This window comes from Microtus pennsylvanicus, unplaced genomic scaffold (genome assembly GCF_037038515.1).
Source record: "Microtus pennsylvanicus isolate mMicPen1 unplaced genomic scaffold, mMicPen1.hap1 Scaffold_148, whole genome shotgun sequence".
In the NCBI taxonomy this organism is placed as follows: domain Eukaryota; kingdom Metazoa; phylum Chordata; class Mammalia; order Rodentia; family Cricetidae; genus Microtus; species Microtus pennsylvanicus.
This window is the reverse complement of record NW_027460896.1, coordinates 1,815,967-1,837,852: the sequence shown is the minus strand read 5'-3', so window position 1 is coordinate 1,837,852 and position 21,886 is coordinate 1,815,967.

Sequence of the window (21,886 nt, the reverse complement as noted above, 5' to 3'; positions counted from 1 at the left end):
GGTCATGAACACATTGTGTTCACTCTGCGTTTGAATCACACTGTCTTCATTCTGCTATAGGAAAACACTGTCTTCACTCTTTGTTAGGAACATACTGTCTTCACTCTGCTCTAGGAACACACTGTCTTCACTCTGCTATAGGAACACACTGTCTTCACTCTGCGTTAGTAACACACTGTCTTCATTCTGCTCTAGGAACACACTGTCTTCACTCTGCTCTAGGAACACACTGTCTCCACTCTGTGTTAGGAACACACTGTCTTCCCTCTGCTCTAGGAACACACTGTCTCCACTCTGCGTTAGGAACACACTGTCTTCACTCTGCTCTAGGAACACACTGTCTTCATTCTGCTATATGAACACACTGTCTTCACTCTGCTCTAGGAACACACTGTCTTCACGCTGCCCTAGGATCACACTGTCTTCACTCTGCGTTAGGAACACACTGTCTTCACTCTGCTCTAGGAACACACTGTCTTCACTCTGCTTTAGGAACACACCATCTTCACTCTGCTACATTCAAATAAACCGGAACTCTTCGTTAGGAACACACTGTCTTCACTCTCCTCTAGGAACACACTGTCTTCACTCTGTGTTAGGAACACACTGTCTTCAGTCTGCTCTAGGAACACACTGCCTTCACTCTGCGTTAGGAACACACTGTCTTCACTCTGCTCTAGGAACACACTGTTTTCACTCTGCTCTAGAAACACACTGTCTCCACTCGGCTCTAGGAACATGCTGTCTTCACTCTCCTGTAGGAACACACTCTCTTCACTCTGATCTAGTAACACATTGTCTTCACTCTACTCTAGGAAAACACTGTCTTTAACTGCATTAGGAACACACTGTCTTCACGCTGCTCTAGGAACACACTGTCTTCACTCTGTTTAGGAACACACTGTCTTCACTCTGCGCTAGGAACACACTGTCTTCACTCTTCTCTAGAAACACACTACTTCACTCTGCATTAGGAACACACTGTCTTCACTCTGAATTAGGAACACACTGTCTTCACTCTGCTTTAGGAACACACTTTCTTCACTCTGCTCTAGAAACACACTGTCTTCACTCTGCTCTAGGAACACACTGTCTTCACTCTGCTCTAGGATTACACTGTCTTCACACTGCTCTAGGAACACACTGTCTTCACTCTGCTCTAGGAACACACTGTCTTCATTTTGTATTAAGAACACACTGACTTCACTCTGCGATAGGCACACACTGTCTTCACTCTGCATTAGGAACACACTGACTTCACTCTGCTCTCAGAACACCCTGTCTTCTCTCTGCTTTAGGAACGCACTGTCTTCACTCTGCTTTAGGAACACACTGTCTTCACTCTGCATTAGTAAAACACTGTCTTCACTCTCCTCTAGGAACACACTGTCTTCACTCTGCTTTAGGAAGACTCTGTCTTCACTCTGCCCTAGGAAAACACTGTGTGCAATCTGCATTAGGAACACACTGTTTTCACTCTGCTCTAGGAACACACTGTCTTCACTCGGAGTAGGAACACACTGTCTTCACTCTGCTCTAGGAACACACTCTCTTCACTCTGGTCTAGGTACACACTCCCTTCACTCTGTTCTAGGAATACACTGTCTTCACTCTGCTCCATGCAAATACACTGCAACTCTGTTCTAGGAACACACTGTCTTCCCTCTGCCTTAGAAACACACTCTCTTCACTCTGCATTAGGAACCCACTGTCTTCACTATGCATTAGGAACACACTGTCTTCACTCTGCATTAGGAACACACTGTCTTCATTCTGCTCCATGCACATAATTGGCAACTCTGCATTAGGAACATACAGTCTTCACTCTGCTCTAGGAACACACTGTCTTCACTCTGTTCTAGGCACACTCTCTTCAATCTGCATTAGGAACACACTGTCTTCACTCAGGGTTAGGAACATACTGTCTTCACTCTGCTCTAGGAACACACTGTCTTCACTCTGCTCTAGGAACACACTGTCTTCAGTCTGCATTAGGAACACACTGTCTTCACTCTGCTCTACGAACCCACTCTCTTCACTCTGCATGAGGAACACACTGTCTTCATTCTGTATCAAGAACACACTGTCTTCACTCTGCGTTAGGCACACACTGTCTTCACTCTGCATTAGGAACACACTGACTTCACTCTGCTCTCAGAACACCCTGTCTTCTCTCTGCTTTAGGAACGCACTGTCTTCACTCTGCTTTAAGAACACACTGTCTTCACTCTGCGTTAGGAACACACTGTCTTCACTCAGGGTTAGGAACATACTGTCTTCACTCTGCTCTAGAAACACACTGTCTTCACTCTGCTCTTGGAACACTCTCTTCACTCTGCACTAGGAACAAACTGTCTTCACTCTGCTCTAGGAACACACTGTCTTCACTCTGCTCTAGGAACACACTGTCTTCATTCTGTATTAAGAACACACTGTCTTCACTCTGCGTTAGGCACACACTGTCTTCACTCTGCATTAGGAACACACTGACTTCACTCTGCTCTCAGAACACCCTGTCTTCTCTCTGCTTTAGGAACGCACTGTCTTCACTCTGCTTTAGGAACACACTGTCTTCACTCTGCATTAGGAAAACACTGTCTTCACTCTCCTCTAGGAACACACTGTCTTCACTCTGCATTAGGAACACACTGTCTTCACTCTGCTCTCAGAACACCCTGTCTTCTCTCTGCTTTAGGAACACACTGTCTTCACTCTGTTCTAGGAACACACTGTCTTCACTCTGCTCTAGGAACACACTGTCTTCACTCTGCTATAGGAACACACTGTCTTCACTCTGCTCTGGAACACACTGTCTTCACTCTGCTCCATGCACATACACCGCAACTCTGCGTCAGGAACACACTGTCTTCACTCTGCTTTACGAACACACTGTCTTCACTCTTCTCTAGGAACACACTGTCTTCACCCTGCATTAGGAACACACTGTCTTTACTCTGCTCTGGAACACACTGTCTTCACTCTGCTCCATGCACATACACCGCAACTCTGCGTTAGGAACACACTGTCTTCACTCTGCTTTACGAACACACTGTCTTCACTCTTCTCTAGGAACACACTGTCTTCACCCTGCATTAGGAACACACTGTCTTCACTCTGCTCTAGGAACACACAGTCTTCACTCTGCATTAATAACACACTGTCTTCAATCTGCTTTAGGAACACACTGTCTTCACTCTGCTCTTTGCACATACAAGGCAACTCTGCATTAGGAACACACTGTCTTCACTCTTCTCTAGGAACACACTGTCTTCACTCTGCGTTAGGAACATACTGTCTTCACTCTGCTCTATGTACACACTTGCTTCACTCTGCTCCATGCACATACACCGGAACTCTTGGTCATGAACACATTGTGTTCACTCTGCGTTTGAATCACACTGTCTTCATTCTGCTATAGGAAAACACTGTCTTCACTCTTTGTTAGGAATATACTGTCTTCACTCTGCGCTAGGAACACACTGTCTTCACTCTTCTCTAGAAACACACTACTTCACTCTGCATTAGGAACACACTGTCTTCACTCTGCATTAGCAACACACTGTCTTCACTCTGCTTTAGGAACACACTTTCTTCACTCTGCTCTAGAAACACACTGTCTTCACTCTGCTCTAGGAACACACTGTCTTCACTCTGCTCTAGGAACACACTGTCTTCACTCTGCTCTAGGAACACACTGTCTTCATTCTGTATTAAGAACACACTGACTTCACTCTGCGATAGGCACACACTGTCTTCACTCTGCATTAGGAACACACTGACTTCACTCTGCTCTCAGAACACCCTGTCTTCTCTCTGCTTTAGGAACGCACTGTCTTCACTCTGCTTTAGGAACACACTGTCTTCACTCTGCATTAGTAAAACACTGTCTTCACTCTCCTCTAGGAACACACTGTCTTCACTCTGCATAAGGAACACACTGTCTTCACTCTGCTTAGGAACACACTGGCTTCACTCTGTTCTAGGAAAACACTGTCTTCACTCTGCTCTAGGAACCCACTGTCTTCACTCTGCTCTAGGAACACACTGTCTTCACTCTGCTCTAGGAACACACTGTCTTCACTCTGCTTCACGAACACACTGTCTTCACTCTTATCTAGGAACACACTGTCTTCACTCTGCATTGAGAACACACGGTCTTCCCTCTGCTCTAGGAACACACTGTCTTCACTCTGCTTTAGGAAGACTCTGTCTTCACTCTGCCCTAGGAAAACACTGTGTGCAATCTGCATTAGGAACACACTGTTTTCACTCAGCTCTAGGAACACACTGTCTTCACTCGGAGTAGGAACACACTGTCTTCACTCTGCTCTAGGAACACACTCTCTTCACTCTGGTCTAGGTACACACTCCCTTCACTCTGCTCTAGGAATACACTGTCTTCACTCTGCTCCATGCAAATACAACGCAACTCTGTTCTAGGAACACACTGTCTTCCCTCTGCATTAGAAACACACTGTCTTCACTCTGCATTAGGAACCCACTGTCTTCACTATGCATTAGGAACACACTGTCTTCATTCTGCTCCATGCACATAATTGGCAACTCTGCATTAGGAACGTACAGTCTTCACTCTGCTCTAGGAACACACTGTCTTCACTGTGTTCTAGGCACACTCTCTTCAATCTGCATTAGGAACACACTGTCTTCACTCAGGGTTAGGAACATACTGTCTTCACTCTGCTCTAGGAACACACTGTCTTCACTCTGCTCTAGGAACACACTGTCTTCAGTCTGCATTAGGCACACACTGTCTTCACTCTGCTCTAGGAACCCACTCTCTTCACTCTGCATGAGGAACACACTGTCTTCACTCTGCTTTAGGAACACACTTTCTTCACTCTGCTCTAGAAACACACTGTCTTCACTCTGCTCTTGGAACACTCTCTTCACTCTGCACTAGGAACAAACTGTCTTCACTCTGCTCTAGGAACACACTGTCTTCACTCTGCTCTAGGAACACACTGTCTTCATTCTGTATTAAGAACACACTGTCTTCACTCTGCGTTAGGCACACACTGTATTCACTCTGCATTAAGAACACACTGACTTCACTCTGCTCTCAGAACACCCTGTCTTCTCTCTGCTTTAGGAACGCACTGTCTTCACTCTCCTCTAGGAACACACTGTCTTCACTCTGCATTAGGAACACACTGTCTTCACTCTGCTTAGGAACACACTGTCTTCACTCTGTTCTAGGAACACACTGCCTTCACTCTGCTCCATGCACATACACCGCAACTCTGCGTTAGGAACACACTGTCTTCACTCTGCTTTACGAACACACTGTCTTCACTCTTCTCTGGGAACACACTGTCTGCACCCTGCATTAGGAACAGACTGTCTTCACCCTGCATTAGGAACACACTGTCTTCACTCTGCTCTAGGAACACACTGTCTGCAATCTGCATTAGGAACACACTGTCTTCACTCTGCTCTATGTACACACTGTCTTCACTCTGTTCTAGGAACACACTGCCTTCACTCTGCTCCATGCACATACACCGCAACTCTGCGTTAGGAACACACTTTCTTCACTATGCTCTAGGAACACACTGTCTTCACTCTGGTCTAGGAACACACTCCCTTCACTCTGCTCTAGGAACACACTGTCTTCACTCTGCTCCATGCAAATACACCACAACTCTGTTCTAGGAACACACTGTTTTCCCTCTGCATTAGAAACACACTTTCTTCACTCTGCATTAGGAACACACTGTCTTCACTCTGCATTAGGAACACACTGTCTTCACTCTGCATTAGGAACACACTGTCTTCACTCTGCATTAGGAACACACTGTCTTCATTCTGCTCCATGCACATACTCCGCAATTCTGCATTAGGAACATACAGTCTTCACTCTGCTCTAGGAACACACTGTCTTCACTCTGTTCTAGGCAAACACTCTCTTCAATCTGCATTAGGAACACACTGTCGTCACTCTGCGTTAGGAACACACTGTCTTCACTGTGCCCTAGGAACACACTGTCTTCACTCTGTGTTAGGAACACACTGCCTTCACTCTGCTCTAGGAACACACTCTTTTCACTCTGGGTTAGGAACATACTGTCTTCACACTGCTCTAGGAAGACACTGTCTTCAGTCTGCATTAGTAATACACTGTCTTCACTCTGCTCTAGGAACCCACTCTCTTCACTCTGCATTGGAACACACTGTCTTCACTCTACTCTAGGAACACACTGTCTTCTCGCTGCTCTAGGAACACACTGTCTTCATTCTGCTCTAGGAACACACCGTCTTCACTCTGCTTCATGCAAATACACCGTAATTCTGCATTAGGAACATACTTTCTTGACTCTCCTCTAAGAACACACTGTCTTCACTCTGCGTTAGGCACACACTGTCTTCACTCTGCTCTAGGAACACACAGCTTCACTCTGTGTTAGGAACACACTCTCTTCACTCTGCTCTAGGAACACACTGTCTTCACTCTGCTCTAGGAACACACTCTCTTCACTCTGCATTAGGAACACAGAGTCTTCACTCTGCTCTAGGAACACACTGTCTTCACTCTGCTTAGGAACACACTGTCTTCACTCTGCTCTAGGAACACACTGTCTTCACTCTTCTCTAGGAACACACTGTCTCCACTAGGCTCTAGTAACACACTGTCTTCACTCTGCGTTACGAACACACTGTCTTCACTCTGCTCTAGGAACACACTGCCTTCACTCTGCGTTAGGAACACACTGTCTTCACTCTGCTCTAGGAACACACTGTCTTCACTCTGCTCTGGGAACACACTGTCTCCACTCTGCTCTAGGAACACACTGTCTTCACACAGCTGTAGGAACACACTCTCTTCACTCTGATCTAGAAACACATTGTCTTCACTCTGCTCTAGAAACACACTGTCTTTACCCTGCATTAGGAATGCACAGTCTTCACGCTGCTCTAGGAACACACTGTCTTCACTCTGCTTAGGAACACACTGTCTTCACTCTGCGCTAGGAACACACTGTCTTCACTCTGCTCTAGAAACACACTGTTTTCACTCTGCATTAGGAACACACTGTCTTCACTCTGCTCTCGGAACACCCTGTCTTTTTTATGCTTTAGGAACGCACTGTCTTCACTCTGCTCTAGAAACCCACTGTCTTGACTCTGCTTTAGGAACACACTTTCTTCACTCTGCTCTAGAAATACAGTGTCTTCACTCTGCTCTTGGAACACTCTCTTCACTCTGCACTAGGAAAACACTGTCTTCACTCTGCTCTAGGAACACACTGTCTTCACTCTGCTCTAGGAACACACTGTCTTCATTCTATATTAAGAACACACTGTCTTCACTCTGCGTTAGGCACACTCTGTCTTCACTCTGCATTAGGAACACACTGACTTCACTCTGCTCTCAGAACACCCTGTCTTCTCTCTGCTTTAGGAACGCACTGTCTTCACTCTGCTTTAGGAACACACTGTCTTCACTCTGCATTAGGAAAACACTGTCTTCACTCTCCTCTAGGAACACACTGTCTTCACTCTGCATTAGGAACACACTGTCTTCACTCTGCTTAGGAACACATTGTCTTCACTCTGTTCTAGGAACACACTGCCTTCACTCTGCTCTAGGAACACACTGTCTTCACTCTGCATTAGTAAAACACTGTCTTCACTCTCCTCTAGGAACACACTGTCTTCACTCTGCATTGGGAACACACTGTCTTCACTCTGCTTAGGAACACACTGTCTTCACTCTGTTCTAGGAAAACACTGTCTTCCCTCTGCTCTAGGAACCCACTGTCTTCACTCTGCTCTAGGAACACACTGTCTTCACTCTGCTCTAGGAACACACTGTCTTCACTCTGCTTCACGAACACACTGTCTTCACTCTTATCTAGGAACACACTGTCTTCACTCTGCATTGAGAACACACGGTCTTCACTCTGTTCTAGGAACACAGGGTCTTCACTCTGCTTTAGGAACACTCTGTCTTCACTCTGCCCTAGGAAAACACTGTATGCAATCTGCATTAGGAACACACTGTTTTCACTCTGCTCTAGGAACACACTGTCTTCACTCGGAGTAGGAACACACTGTCTTCACTCTGCTCTAGGAACACACTCTCTTCACTCTGGTCTAGGAACACACTCCCTTCACTCTGCTCTAGGAACACACTGTCTTCACTCTGCTCCATGCAAATACACCGCAACTCTGTTCTAGGAACACACTGTCTTCCCTCTGCATTAGAAACACACTGTCTTCACTCTGCATTAGGAACCCACTGTCTTCACTATGCATTAGGAACACACTGTCTTCACTCTGCTTTAGGAACACACTGTCTTCATTCTGCTCCATGCACATAATTGGCAACTCTGCATTAGGAACGTACAGTCTTCACTCTGCTCTAGGAACACACTGTCTTCACTCTGCTCTAGGAACACACTGTCTTCACTCTGCTCTGGAACACACTGCCTTCACTCTGCTCCATGCACATACACCGCAACTCTGCGTTAGGAACACACTGTCTTCACTCTGCTTTACGAACACACTGTCTTCACTCTTCTCTGGGAACACACTGTCTTCACCCTGCATTAGGAACACACTGTCTTCACTCTTCTCTAGAAACACACTGTTTTCACTCTGCATTAGGAACACACTGTCTTCACTCTGCTCTCGGAACACCCTGTCTTTTTTATGCTTTAGGAACGCACTGTCTTCACTCTGCTCTAGAAACACACTGTCTTGACTCTGCTTTAGGAACACACTTTCTTCACTCTGCTCTAGAAATAGAGTGTCTTCACTCTGCTCTTTGAACACTCTCTTCACTCTGCACTAGGAAAACACTGTGTTCACTCTGCTCTAGGAACACACTGTCTTCACTCTGCTCTAGGAACACACTGTCTTCATTCTATATTAAGAACACACTGTCTTCACTCTGCGTTAGGCACACTCTGTCTTCACTCTGCATTAGGAACACACTGACTTCACTCTGCTCTCAGAACACCCTGTCTTCTCTCTGCTTTAGGAACGCACTGTCTTCACTCTGCTTTAGGAACACACTGTCTTCACTCTGCATTAGGAAAACACTGTCTTCACTCTCCTCTAGGAACACACTGTCTTCACTCTGCATTAGGAACACACTGTCTTCACTCTGCTTAGGAACACATTGTCTTCACTCTGTTCTAGGAACACACTGCCTTCACTCTGCTCTAGGAACACACTGTCTTCACTCTGCATTAGTAAAACACTGTCTTCACTCTCCTCTAGGAACACACTGTCTTCACTCTGCATTGGGAACACACTGTCTTCACTCTGCTTAGGAACACACTGTCTTCACTCTGTTCTAGGAAAACACTGTCTTCCCTCTGCTCTAGGAACCCACTGTCTTCACTCTGCTCTAGGAACACACTGTCTTCACTCTGCTCTAGGAACACACTGTCTTCACTCTGCTTCACGAACACACTGTCTTCACTCTTATCTAGGAACACACTGTCTTCACTCTGCATTGAGAACACACGGTCTTCACTCTGTTCTAGGAACACAGGGTCTTCACTCTGCTTTAGGAACACTCTGTCTTCACTCTGCCCTAGGAAAACACTGTATGCAATCTGCATTAGGAACACACTGTTTTCACTCTGCTCTAGGAACACACTGTCTTCACTCGGAGTAGGAACACACTGTCTTCACTCTGCTCTAGGAACACACTCTCTTCACTCTGGTCTAGGAACACACTCCCTTCACTCTGCTCTAGGAACACACTGTCTTCACTCTGCTCCATGCAAATACACCGCAACTCTGTTCTAGGAACACACTGTCTTCCCTCTGCATTAGAAACACACTGTCTTCACTCTGCATTAGGAACCCACTGTCTTCACTATGCATTAGGAACACACTGTCTTCACTCTGCTTTAGGAACACACTGTCTTCATTCTGCTCCATGCACATAATTGGCAACTCTGCATTAGGAACGTACAGTCTTCACTCTGCTCTAGGAACACACTGTCTTCACTCTGCTCTAGGAACACACTGTCTTCACTCTGCTCTGGAACACACTGCCTTCACTCTGCTCCATGCACATACACCGCAACTCTGCGTTAGGAACACACTGTCTTCACTCTGCTTTACGAACACACTGTCTTCACTCTTCTCTGGGAACACACTGTCTTCACCCTGCATTAGGAACACACTGTCTTCACTCTTCTCTAGAAACACACTGTTTTCACTCTGCATTAGGAACACACTGTCTTCACTCTGCTCTCGGAACACCCTGTCTTTTTTATGCTTTAGGAACGCACTGTCTTCACTCTGCTCTAGAAACACACTGTCTTGACTCTGCTTTAGGAACACACTTTCTTCACTCTGCTCTAGAAATAGAGTGTCTTCACTCTGCTCTTTGAACACTCTCTTCACTCTGCACTAGGAAAACACTGTGTTCACTCTGCTCTAGGAACACACTGTCTTCACTCTGCTCTAGGAACACACTGTCTTCATTCTATATTAAGAACACACTGTCTTCACTCTGCGTTAGGCACACTCTGTCTTCACTCTGCATTAGGAACACACTGACTTCACTCTGCTCTCAGAACACCCTGTCTTCTCTCTTCTTTAGGAACGCACTGTCTTCACTCTGCTTTAGGAACACACTGTCTTCACTCTGCATTAGGAAAACACTGTCTTCACTCTCCTCTAGGAACACACTGTCTTCACTCTGCATTAGGAACACACTGTCTTCACTCTGCTTAGGAACACACTGTCTTCACTCTTTTCTAGGAACACACTGCCTTCACTCTGCTCTAGGAACACACTGTCTTCACTCTGCATTAGTAAAACACTGTCTTCACTCTCCTCTAGGAACACACTGTCTTCACTCTGCATTGGGAACACACTGTCTTCACTCTGCTTAGGAACACACTGTCTTCACTCTGTTCTAGGAAAACACTGTCTTCCCTCTGCTCTAGGAACCCACTGTCTTCACTCTGCTCTAGGAACACACTGTCTTCACTCTGCTCTAGGAACACACTGTCTTCACTCTGCTTCACGAACACACTGTCTTCACTCTTATCTAGGAACACACTGTCTTCACTCTGCATTGAGAACACACGGTCTTCACTCTGCTCTAGGAACACACTGTCTTCACTCTGCTTTAGGAACACTCTGTCTTCACTCTGCCCTAGGAAAACACTGTATGCAATCTGCATTAGGAACACACTGTTTTCACTCTGCTCTAGGAACACACTGTCTTCACTCGGAATAGGAACACACTGTCTTCACTCTGCTCTAGGAACACACTCTCTTCACTCTGGTCTAGGAACACACTCCCTTCACTCTGCTCTAGGAACACACTGTCTTCACTCTGCTCCATGCAAATACACCGCAACTCTGTTCTAGGAACACACTGTCTTCCCTCTGCATTAGAAACAAACTGTCTTCACTCTGCATTAGGAACCCACTGTCTTCACTATGCATTAGGAACACACTGTCTTCACTCTGCTTTAGGAACACACTGTCTTCATTCTGATCCATGCACATAATTGGCAACTCTGCATTAGGAACGTACAGTCTTCACTCTGCTCTAGGAACACACTGTCTTCACTCTGTTCTAGGCACACTCTCTTCAATCTGCATTAGGAACACACTGTCTTCACTCAGGGTTAGGAACATACTGTCTTCATTCTGCTCTAGGAACACACTGTCTTCACTCTGCTCTAGGAACACACTGTCTTCAGTCTGCATTAGGAACACACTGTCTTCACTCTGCTCTAGGAACCCACTCTCTTCACTCTGCATGAGGAACACACTGTCTTCACTCTGCTGTAGGAACAAACTTTCTTCACTCTGCTCTAGAAACACACTGTCTTCACTCTGCTCTTGGAACACTCTCTTCACTCTGCACTAGGAACAAACTGTCTTCACTCTGCTCTAGGAACACACTGTCTTCACTCTCCTCAAGGAAAACACTGTCTTCAGTCTGCATTAGGAACACACTCCCTTCACTCTGCTCTAGGAACACACTGTCTTCACTCTGCTCCATGCAAATACACCGCAACTCTGTTCTAGGAACACAGTGTCTTCCCTCTGCATTAGAAACACACTGTCTTCACTCTGCATTAGGAACACACTGTCTTCACTCTTCATTAGGAAAACACTGTCTTCACTCTCTTCTAGGAACACACTGTCTTCACTCTGCATTAGGAACACACTGTCTTCACTCTGCTTAGGAACACACTGTCTTCACTCTGTTCTAGGAACACACTGTCTTCACTCTGCTCTAGGAACACACTGTCTTCACTCTGCTCTAGGAACACACTGTCTTCACTCTGCTCTGGAACACACTGTCTTCACTCTGCTCCATGCACATACACCGCAACTCTGTGTTAGGCACACACTGCCTTCACTCTGTTTAGGAACACACTGTCTTCACTCTGCTTTACGAACACACTGTCTTCCCTCTTCTCTAGGAACACACTGTCTTCACCCTGCATTAGGAACACACTGTCTTCACTCTGCTCTAGGAACACACTGTCTGCATTCTGCATTAGGAACACACTGTCTTCACTCTGCTCTATGTACACACTGTCTTCACTCTGAGTAGGAACACACTTTCTTCACTATGCTCTAGGAACACACTGTCTTCACTCTGGTCTAGGAACACACTCTCTTCACTCTGCTATAGGAACACACTGTCTTCACTCTGCTCCATGCAAATACACCAAAACTCTGTTCTAGGAACACACTGTTTTCCCTCTGCATTAGAAACACACTATCTTCACTCTGCATTAGGAACACACTGTCTTCACTCTGCATTAGGAACACACTGTCTTCACTCTGCATTAGGAACACACTGTCTTCACTCTGCATTAGGAACACACTGTCTTCATTCTGCTCCATGCACATACTCCGCAACTCTGCATTAGGAACATACAGTCTTCACTCTGCTCTAGGAACACACTGTCTTCACTCTGTTCTAGGCAAACACTCTCTTCAATCTGCATTAGGAACACACTGAATTCACTCTGCGTTAGGAACACACTGTCTTCACTGTGCCCTAGGAACACACTGTCTTCACTCTGTGTTAGGAACACACTGTCTTCACTCTGCTCTAGGAACACACTCTTTTCACTCTGGGTTAGTAACATACTGTCTTCACACTGCTCTAGGAAGACACTGTCTTCAGTCTGCATTAGTAATACACTGTCTTCACTCTGCTCTAGGAACCCACTCTCTTCACTCTGCATTAGGAACACACTGTCTTCACTCTGCTCTAGGAACACACTGTCTTCATTCTGCTCTAGGAACACACCGTCTTCACTCTGCTTCATGCAAATACACCGTAATTCTGCATTAGGAACATACTTTCTTCACTCTGCTCTAGGAACACACTGTCTTCACTCTGCTTAGAAACACACTGTCTTCACTCTGCTCTAGGAACACACTGTCTTCACTCTTCTCTAGGAACACACTGTCTCCACTAGGCTCTAGTAACACCCTCTCTTCACTCTGCGTTAGGAACACACTGTCTTCACTCTGCTCTAGGAACACACTGCCTTCACTCTGCGTTAGGAACACACTGTCTTCACTCTGTTCTAGGAACACACTGTCTTCACTCTGCTCTGGGAACAAACTGTCTCCACTCTGCTCTAGGAACACACTGTCTTCACACTGCTGTAGGAACACACTCTCTTCACTCTGTTCTAGGAACACACTGTCTTCCCTCTGCATTAGAAACACACTGTCTTCACTCTGCATTAGGAACCCACTGTCTTCACTATGCATTAGGAACACACTGTCTTCACTCTGCATTAGGAACACACTGTCTTCATTCTGCTCCATGCACATAATTGGCAACTCTGCATTAGGAACGTACAGTCTTCACTCTGCTCTAGGAACACACAGTCTTCACTGTGCTCCATGCACATACACTGCAATCTGCCTTAGGAACACACTGTCTTCACTCAGGTTTAGGAACATACTGTCTTCACTCTGCTCTAGGAACACACTGTCTTCAGTCTGCATTAGGAACACACTGTCTTCACTGTGCTCTAGGAACCCACTCTCTTCACTCTGCATGAGGAACACAATGTCTTCACTCTGCTTTAGGAACAAACTTTCTTCACTCTGCTCTAGAAACACACTGTCTTCACTCTGCTCTTGGAACACTCTCTTCACTCTGCACTAGGAACAAACTGTCTTCACTCTGCTCTAGGAACACACTGTCTTCACTCTGCTCTAGGAACACACTGTCTTCATTCTGTATTAAGAACACACTGTCTTCACTCTGCGTTAGGCACACACTGTCTTCACTCTGCATTAGGAACACACTGACTTCACTCTGCTCTCAGAACACCCTGTCTTCTCTCTGCTTTAGGAACGCACTGTCTTCACTCTGCTTTAGGAACACACTGTCTTCACTCTGCATTAGGAAAACACTGTCTTCACTCTCCTCTAGGAACACACTGTCTTCACTCTGCATTAGGAACACACTGTCTTCACTCTGCTTAGGAACACACTGTCTTCACTCTGTTCTTGAAACACACTGTCTTCACTCTGCTCTAGGAACACACTGTCTTCACTCTGCTCTAGGAACACACTGTCTTCACTCTGCTCTGGAACACACTGTCTTCACTCTGCTCCATGCACATACACCGCAACTCTGCGTTAGGAACACACTGTCTTCACTCTGCTTTACGAACACACTGTCTTCACTCTTCTCTAGGAACACACTGTCTTCACCCTGCATTAGGAACACACTGTCTTCACTCTGCTCTAGGAACACACTGTCTGCAATCTGCATTAGGAACACACTGTCTTCACTCTGCTCTATGTACACACTGTCTTCACTCTGAGTAGGAACACACTTTCTTCACTATGCTCTAGGAACACACTGTCTCACTCTGGTCTAGGAACACACTCCCTTCACTCTGCTCTAGGAACACACTGTCTTCACTCTGCTCTAGGAACACACTGTCTTCAGTCTGCATTAGGAACACACTGTCTTCACTCTGCTCTAGGAACCCACTCTCTTCACTCTGCATGAGGAACACACTGTCTTCACTCTGCTTTAGGAACAAACTTTCTTCACTCTGCTCTAGAAACACACTGTCTTCACTCTGCTCTTGGAACACTCTCTTCACTCTGCACTAGGAACAAACTGTCTTCACTCTGCTCTAGGAACACACTGTCTTCACTCTGCTGTGGGAACAAACTGTCTCCACTCTGCTCTAGGAACACACTGTCTTCACAATGCTGTAGGAACACACTCTCTTCACTCTGTTCTAGGAACACACTGTCTTCCCTCTGCATTAGAAACACACTGTCTTCACTCTGCATTAGGAACCCACTGTCTTCACTATGCATTAGGAACACACTGTCTTCACTCTGCATTAGGAACACACTGTCTTCATTCTGCTCCATGCACATAATTGGCAACTCTGCATTAGGAACGTACAGTCTTCACTCTGCTCTAGGAACACACTGTCTTCACTCTGTTCTAGGCACACTCTCTTCAATCTGCATTAGGAACACACTGTCTTCACTCAGGGTTAGGAACATACTGTCTTCACTCTGCTCGAGGAACACACTGTCTTCACTCTGCTCTAGGAACACACTGTCTTCAGTCTGCATTAGGAACACACTGTCTTCACTGTGCTCTAGGAACCCACTCTCTTCACTCTGCATGAGGAACACACTGTCTTCACTCTGCTTTAGGAACAAACTTTCTTCACTCTGCTCTAGAAACACACTGTCTTCACTCTGCTCTTGGAACACTCTCTTCACTCTGCACTAGGAACAAACTGTCTTCACTCTGCTCTAGGAACACACTGTCTTCACTCTGCTCTAGGAACACACTGTCTTCATTCTGTATTAAGAACACACTATCTTCACTCTGCGTTAGGCACACACTGTCTTCACTCTGCATTAGGAACACACTGACTTCACTCTGCTCTCAGAACACCCTGTCTTCTCTCTGCTTTAGGAACGCACTGTCTTCACTCTGCTTTAGGAACACACTGTCTTCACTCTGCATTAGGAAAACACTGTCTTCACTCTCCTCTATAAACACACTGTCTTCACTCTGCATTAGGAACACACTGTCTTCACTCTGCTTAGGAACACACTGTCTTCACTCTGTTCTAGGAACACACTGTCTTCACTCTGCTCTAGGAACACACTGTCTTCACTCTGCTCTAGGAATACACTGTCTTCACTCTGCTCTGGAACACACTGTCTTCACTCTGCTCCATGCACATACACCGCAACTCTGCGTTAGGAACACACTGTCTTCACTCTGCTTTACGAACACACTGTCTTCACTCTTCTCTAGAAATACACTGTCTTCACCCTGCATTAGGAACACACTGTCTTCACTCTGCTCTAGGAACACACTGTCTGCAATCTGCATTAGGAACACACTGTCTTCACTCTGCTCTATGTACACACTCTCTTCACTCTGAGTAGGAACACACTTTCTTCACTATGCTCTAGGAACACACTGTCTCACTCTGGTCTAGGAACACACTCCCTTCACTCTGCTCTAGGAACACACTGTCTTCACTCTGCTCTAGGAACACACTGTCTTCAGTCTGCATTAGGAACACACTGTCTTCACTCTGCTCTAGGAACCCACTCTCTTCACTCTGCATGAGGAACACACTGTCTTCACTCTGCTTTAGGAACAAACTTTCTTCACTCTGCTCTAGAAACACACTGTCTTCACTCTGCTCTTGGAACACTCTCTTCACTCTGCACTAGGAACAAACTGTCTTCACTCTGCTCTGGGAACACACTGTCTTCACTCTGCTATAGGAACACACTGTCTTCATTCTGTATTAAGAACACACTGTCTTCACTCTGCGTTAGGCACACACTGTCTTCACTCTGCATTAGGAACACACTGACTTCACTCTGCTCTCAGAACACCCTGTCTTCTCTCTGCTTTAGGAACGCACTGTCTTCACTCTGCTTTAGGAACACACTGTCTTCACTCTGCATTAGGAAAACACTGTCTTCACTCTCCTCTAGGAACACACTGTCTTCACTCTGCATTAGGAACACACTGTCTTCACTCTGCTTAGGAACTCACTGTCTTCACTCTGTTCTAGGAACACACTGTCTTCACTCTGCTCTAGGAACACACTGTCTTCACTCTGCTCTAGGAACACACTGTCTTCACTCTGCTCTGGAACACACTGTCTTCACTCTGCTCCATGCACATACACCGCAACTCTGCGTTAGGAACACACTGTCTTCACTCTGCTTTACACACACACTGTCTTCACTCTTCTCTAGGAACACACTGTCTTCACCCTGCATTAGGAACACACTGTCTTCACTCTGCTCTAGGAACACACTGTCTGCAATCTGCATTAGGAACACACTGTCTTCACTCTGCTCTATGTACACACTGTCTTCACTCTGAGTAGGAACACACTTTCTTCACTATGGTCTAGGAACACACTGTCTTCACTCTGGTCTAGGAACACACTCTCTTCACTCTGCTCTAGGAACACACTGTCTTCACTCTGCTCCATGCAAATACACCACAACTCTGTTCTAGGAACACACTGTTTTCCCTCTGCATTAGAAACACACTGTCTTCACTCTGCATTAGGAACACACTGTCTTCACTCTGCATTAGGAACACACTGTCTTCACTCTGCATTAGGAACACACTGTCTTCACTCTGCATTAGGAACACACTGTCTTCATTCTGCTCCATGCACATACTCCGCAACTCTGCATTAGGAACATACAGTCTTCACTCTGCTCTAGGAACACACTGTCTTCACTCTGTTCTAGGCAAACACTCTCTTCAATCTGCATTAGGAACACACTGTCTTCACTCTGCGTTAGGAACACACTGTCTTCACTGTGCCCTAGGAACACACTGTCTTCACTCTGTGTTAGGAACACACTGCCTTCACTCTGCTCTAGGAACACACTCTTTTCAATCTGGTTTGGAACATACTGTCTTCACACTGCTCTAGGAAGACACTGTCTTCAGTCTGCATTAATAATACACTGTCTTCACTCTGCTCTAGGAACCCACTCTCTTCACTCTGCATTAGGAACACACTGTCTTCACTCTGCTCTAGGAACACACTGTCTTCTCGCTGCTCTAGGAACACACTGTCTTCATTCTGCTCTAGGAACACACCGTCTTCACTCTGCTTCATGCAAATACACAGTAATTCTGCATTAGGAACATACTTTCTTCACTCTCCTCTAGAAACACACTGTCTTCACTCTGCGTTAGGCACACACTGTCTTCACCCTGCTCTAGGAACACACAGCCTTCACTCTGCGTTAGCAACACACTCTCTTCACCCTGCACTAGGAACACACTGTCTTCACTCTGCTCTAGGAACACACTCTCTTCACTCTGCATTAGGAACACAGAGTCTTCACTCTGCTCTAGGAACACACTGTCTTCACTCTGCTTAGGAACACACTGTCTTCACTCTGCTCTAGGAACACACTGTCTTCACTCTTCTCTAGGAACACACTGTCTCCACTAGGCTCTAGTAACACACTGTCTTCTCTCTGCGTTAGGAACACACTGTCTTCACTCTGCTCTAGGAACACACTGTCTTCACTCTGCTTAGGAACACACTGTCTTCACTCTGCTCTAGGAACACACTGTCTTCACTCTGCTCTGGGAACACACTGTCTCCACTCTGCTCTAGGAACACACTGTCTTCACACTGCTGTAGGAACACACTCTCTTCACTGTGATCTAGAAACACATTGTCTTCACTCTGCTCTAGAAACACACTGTCTTCACTCTGCTTAGGAACACACTGTCTTCACTCTGCGCTAGGAACACACTGTCTTCACTCTGCTCTAGAAACACACTGTTTTCACTCTGCATTAGGAACACACTGTCTTCACTCTGCTCTCGGAACACTTGTCTTTTTTATGCTTTAGGAACGCACTGTCTTCACTCTGCTCTAGAAACACACTGTCTTGACTCTGCTTTAGGAACACACTTTCTTCACTCTGCTCTAGAAATACACTGTCTTCACTCTGCTCTTGGAACACTCTCTTCACTCTGCACTAGGAACACACTGTCTTCACTCTGCTCTAGGAACACACTGTCTTCACTCTGCTCTAGGAACACACTGTCTTCATTCTATATTAAGAACACACTGTCTTCACTCTGCGTTAGGCACACACTGTCTTCACTCTGCATTAGGAACACACTGACTTCACTCTGCTCTCAGAACACCCTGTCTTCTCTCTGCTTTAGGAACGCACTGTCTTCACTCTGCTTTAGGAACACACTGTCTTCACTCTGCATTAGGAAAACACTGTCTTCACTCTCCTCTATTAACACACTGTCTTCACTCTGCATTAGGAACACACTGTCTTCACTCTGCTTAGGAACACACTGTCTTCACTCTTCTCTAGGAACACACTGTCTTCACCCTGCATTAGGAACACACTTTCTTCACTCTGCTCTAGGAACACACTGTCTGCAATCTGCATTAGGAACACACTGTCTTCACTCTGCTCTAGGAACACACTGTCTTCACTCTGAGTCGGAACACACTTTCTTCACTATGCTCTAGGAACATACTGTCTTCACTCTGGTCTAGGAAAACACTCCCTTCACTTTGCTCTAGGAACACACTGTCTTCACTCTGCATTAGGAAAACACTGTCTTCACTCTCCTCTAGGAACACACTGTCTTAGTCTGCATTAGGAACACACTGTCTACACTCTGCTCAGGAACACACTGTCTTCACTCTGCGTTAGGCACACACTGTCTTCACTTTGCTCTAGGAACACACAGCCTTCACTCTGCGTTAGGAACACACTCTCTTCACTCTGCTCTAGTAACACACTGTCTTCAGTCTGCTCTAGGAACACACTCTCTTCACTCTGCATTAGGAACACACAGTCTTCACTCTGCTCTAGGAACACACTGTCTTCACTCTGCTTAGGAACACACTGTCTTTACTCTGCTCTAGGAACACCCTGCCTTCACTCTTCTCTAGGAACACACTGTCTCCACTAGGCTCTAGGAAGACACTGTCTTCACTCTGCTCCATGCACATACACCGCAACTCTGCGTTAGGAACACACAGTCTTCACTCTGCTTTACGAACACACTGTCTTCACTCTTCTCTAGGAACACACTGTCTTCACCCTGCATTAGGAACACACTTTCTTCACTCTGCTCTAGGAACACACTGTCTGCAATCTGCATTAGGAACACACTGTCTTCACTCTGCTCTAGGAACACACTGTCTTCACTCTGAGTCGGAACACACTTTCTTCACTATGCTCTAGGAACACACTTTCTTCACTCTGGTCTAGGAAAATACTCCCTTCACTCTGCTCTAGGAACACACTGTCTTCACTCTGCATTAGGAAAACACTGTCTTCACTCTCCTCTAGGAACACACTGTCTTACTCTGCATTAGGAACACACTGTCTACACTCTGCTTAGGAACACACTGTCTTCACTCTGCTCTAGGAACACACTGTCTTCACTCTGCCCTAGGAAGACACTGTCTTCACTCTCCTCTAGGAACACACTGTCTTCACTCTGCATTAGGAACACAGTGTCTTCACTCTTCTCTAGGAACACAATGTCTTCACTCTGCGTTAGGTACACACTGTCTTCACTCTGCTCTAGGAAGACACTGCCTTCACTCTGCGTTAGTAACACACTGTCTTCAGTCTGCTCTATGAACACACTGTCTACACTCTGCTCTAGGAACACACTCTCTTCACTCTGATCTAGAAACACATTGTCTTCACTCTGCTCTAGGAACACACTGTCATTTCTCTGCATTAGGAACACACTGTCTTCACTCTGCTCTAGGAAAACACTCTCTTCACTCTGATCTAGTAACACATTGTCTTAACCTTGCTCTAGAAACACACTGTCTTCACTCTGCATTAGGAACACACTGTCTTCACTCTGCTCTCGGAACACCCTGTCTTTTTTATGCTTTAGGAACGGACTGTCTTCACTCTGCTCTAGAAACACACTGTCTTCACTCTGCTTTAGGAACACACTTCCTTCACTCAGCTCCAGAAACACACTGTCTTCACTCTGCTCTATGAACACACTCTCTTCACTCTGCTCTAGGAGCACACTGTCTTCATTCTATATTAAGTACACACTGTCTTCACTCTGATTAGGCACACACTGTCTTCACTCTGCATTAGAAACACACTGACTTCACTCTGCTCTCAGAACACCCTGTCTTCTCTCTACTTTAGGAACGCACTGTCTTCAATCTGTTTAGGAACACACTGTCTTCACTCTGCATTAGGAAAACACTGTCTTCACTCTCCTCTAGGAACACTCTGTCTTACTCTGCATTAGGAACACACCGTCTTCTCTCTGCTTAGGAACACACTGTCTTCACTCTGCTCTAGGAACACACTGTCTTCACTCTGCCCGAGGAACACACTGTCTTCACTCTCCTCTAGGAACACACTGTATCACTCTGCATTAGGAACACACAGTCTCACTATGCTCTTAGAACACTCTCTTTACTCTGCTCTAGGCACACACTGTCTTCACTTTGCATTAGGAAAACACTCTCTTCACTCTCCTCTAGGAACACACTGTCCTCACTCTGCATTAGGAACACACTGTCTTCACTCTGCTCTAGGAACACACTGTCTTCATTCTGCATTAGGAAAACACTGTCTTCCCTCTGCTCCATGCACATACTCCGCAACACTGCATTAGGAAAATACAGTCTTCACTCTGCATTTGGAACACACTGTCTTCACTCTGCTCTAGGAACACACTGTCTTCAATCTGCATTAGGAATACACTGTCTTCACTCTGCATTAGGAACACACTGTCTTCACTCTGCTCTAGGAACACACTGTCTTCACTCTCTTTTAAGAACACACTGTCTTCACTGTGCGTTAGGAACAC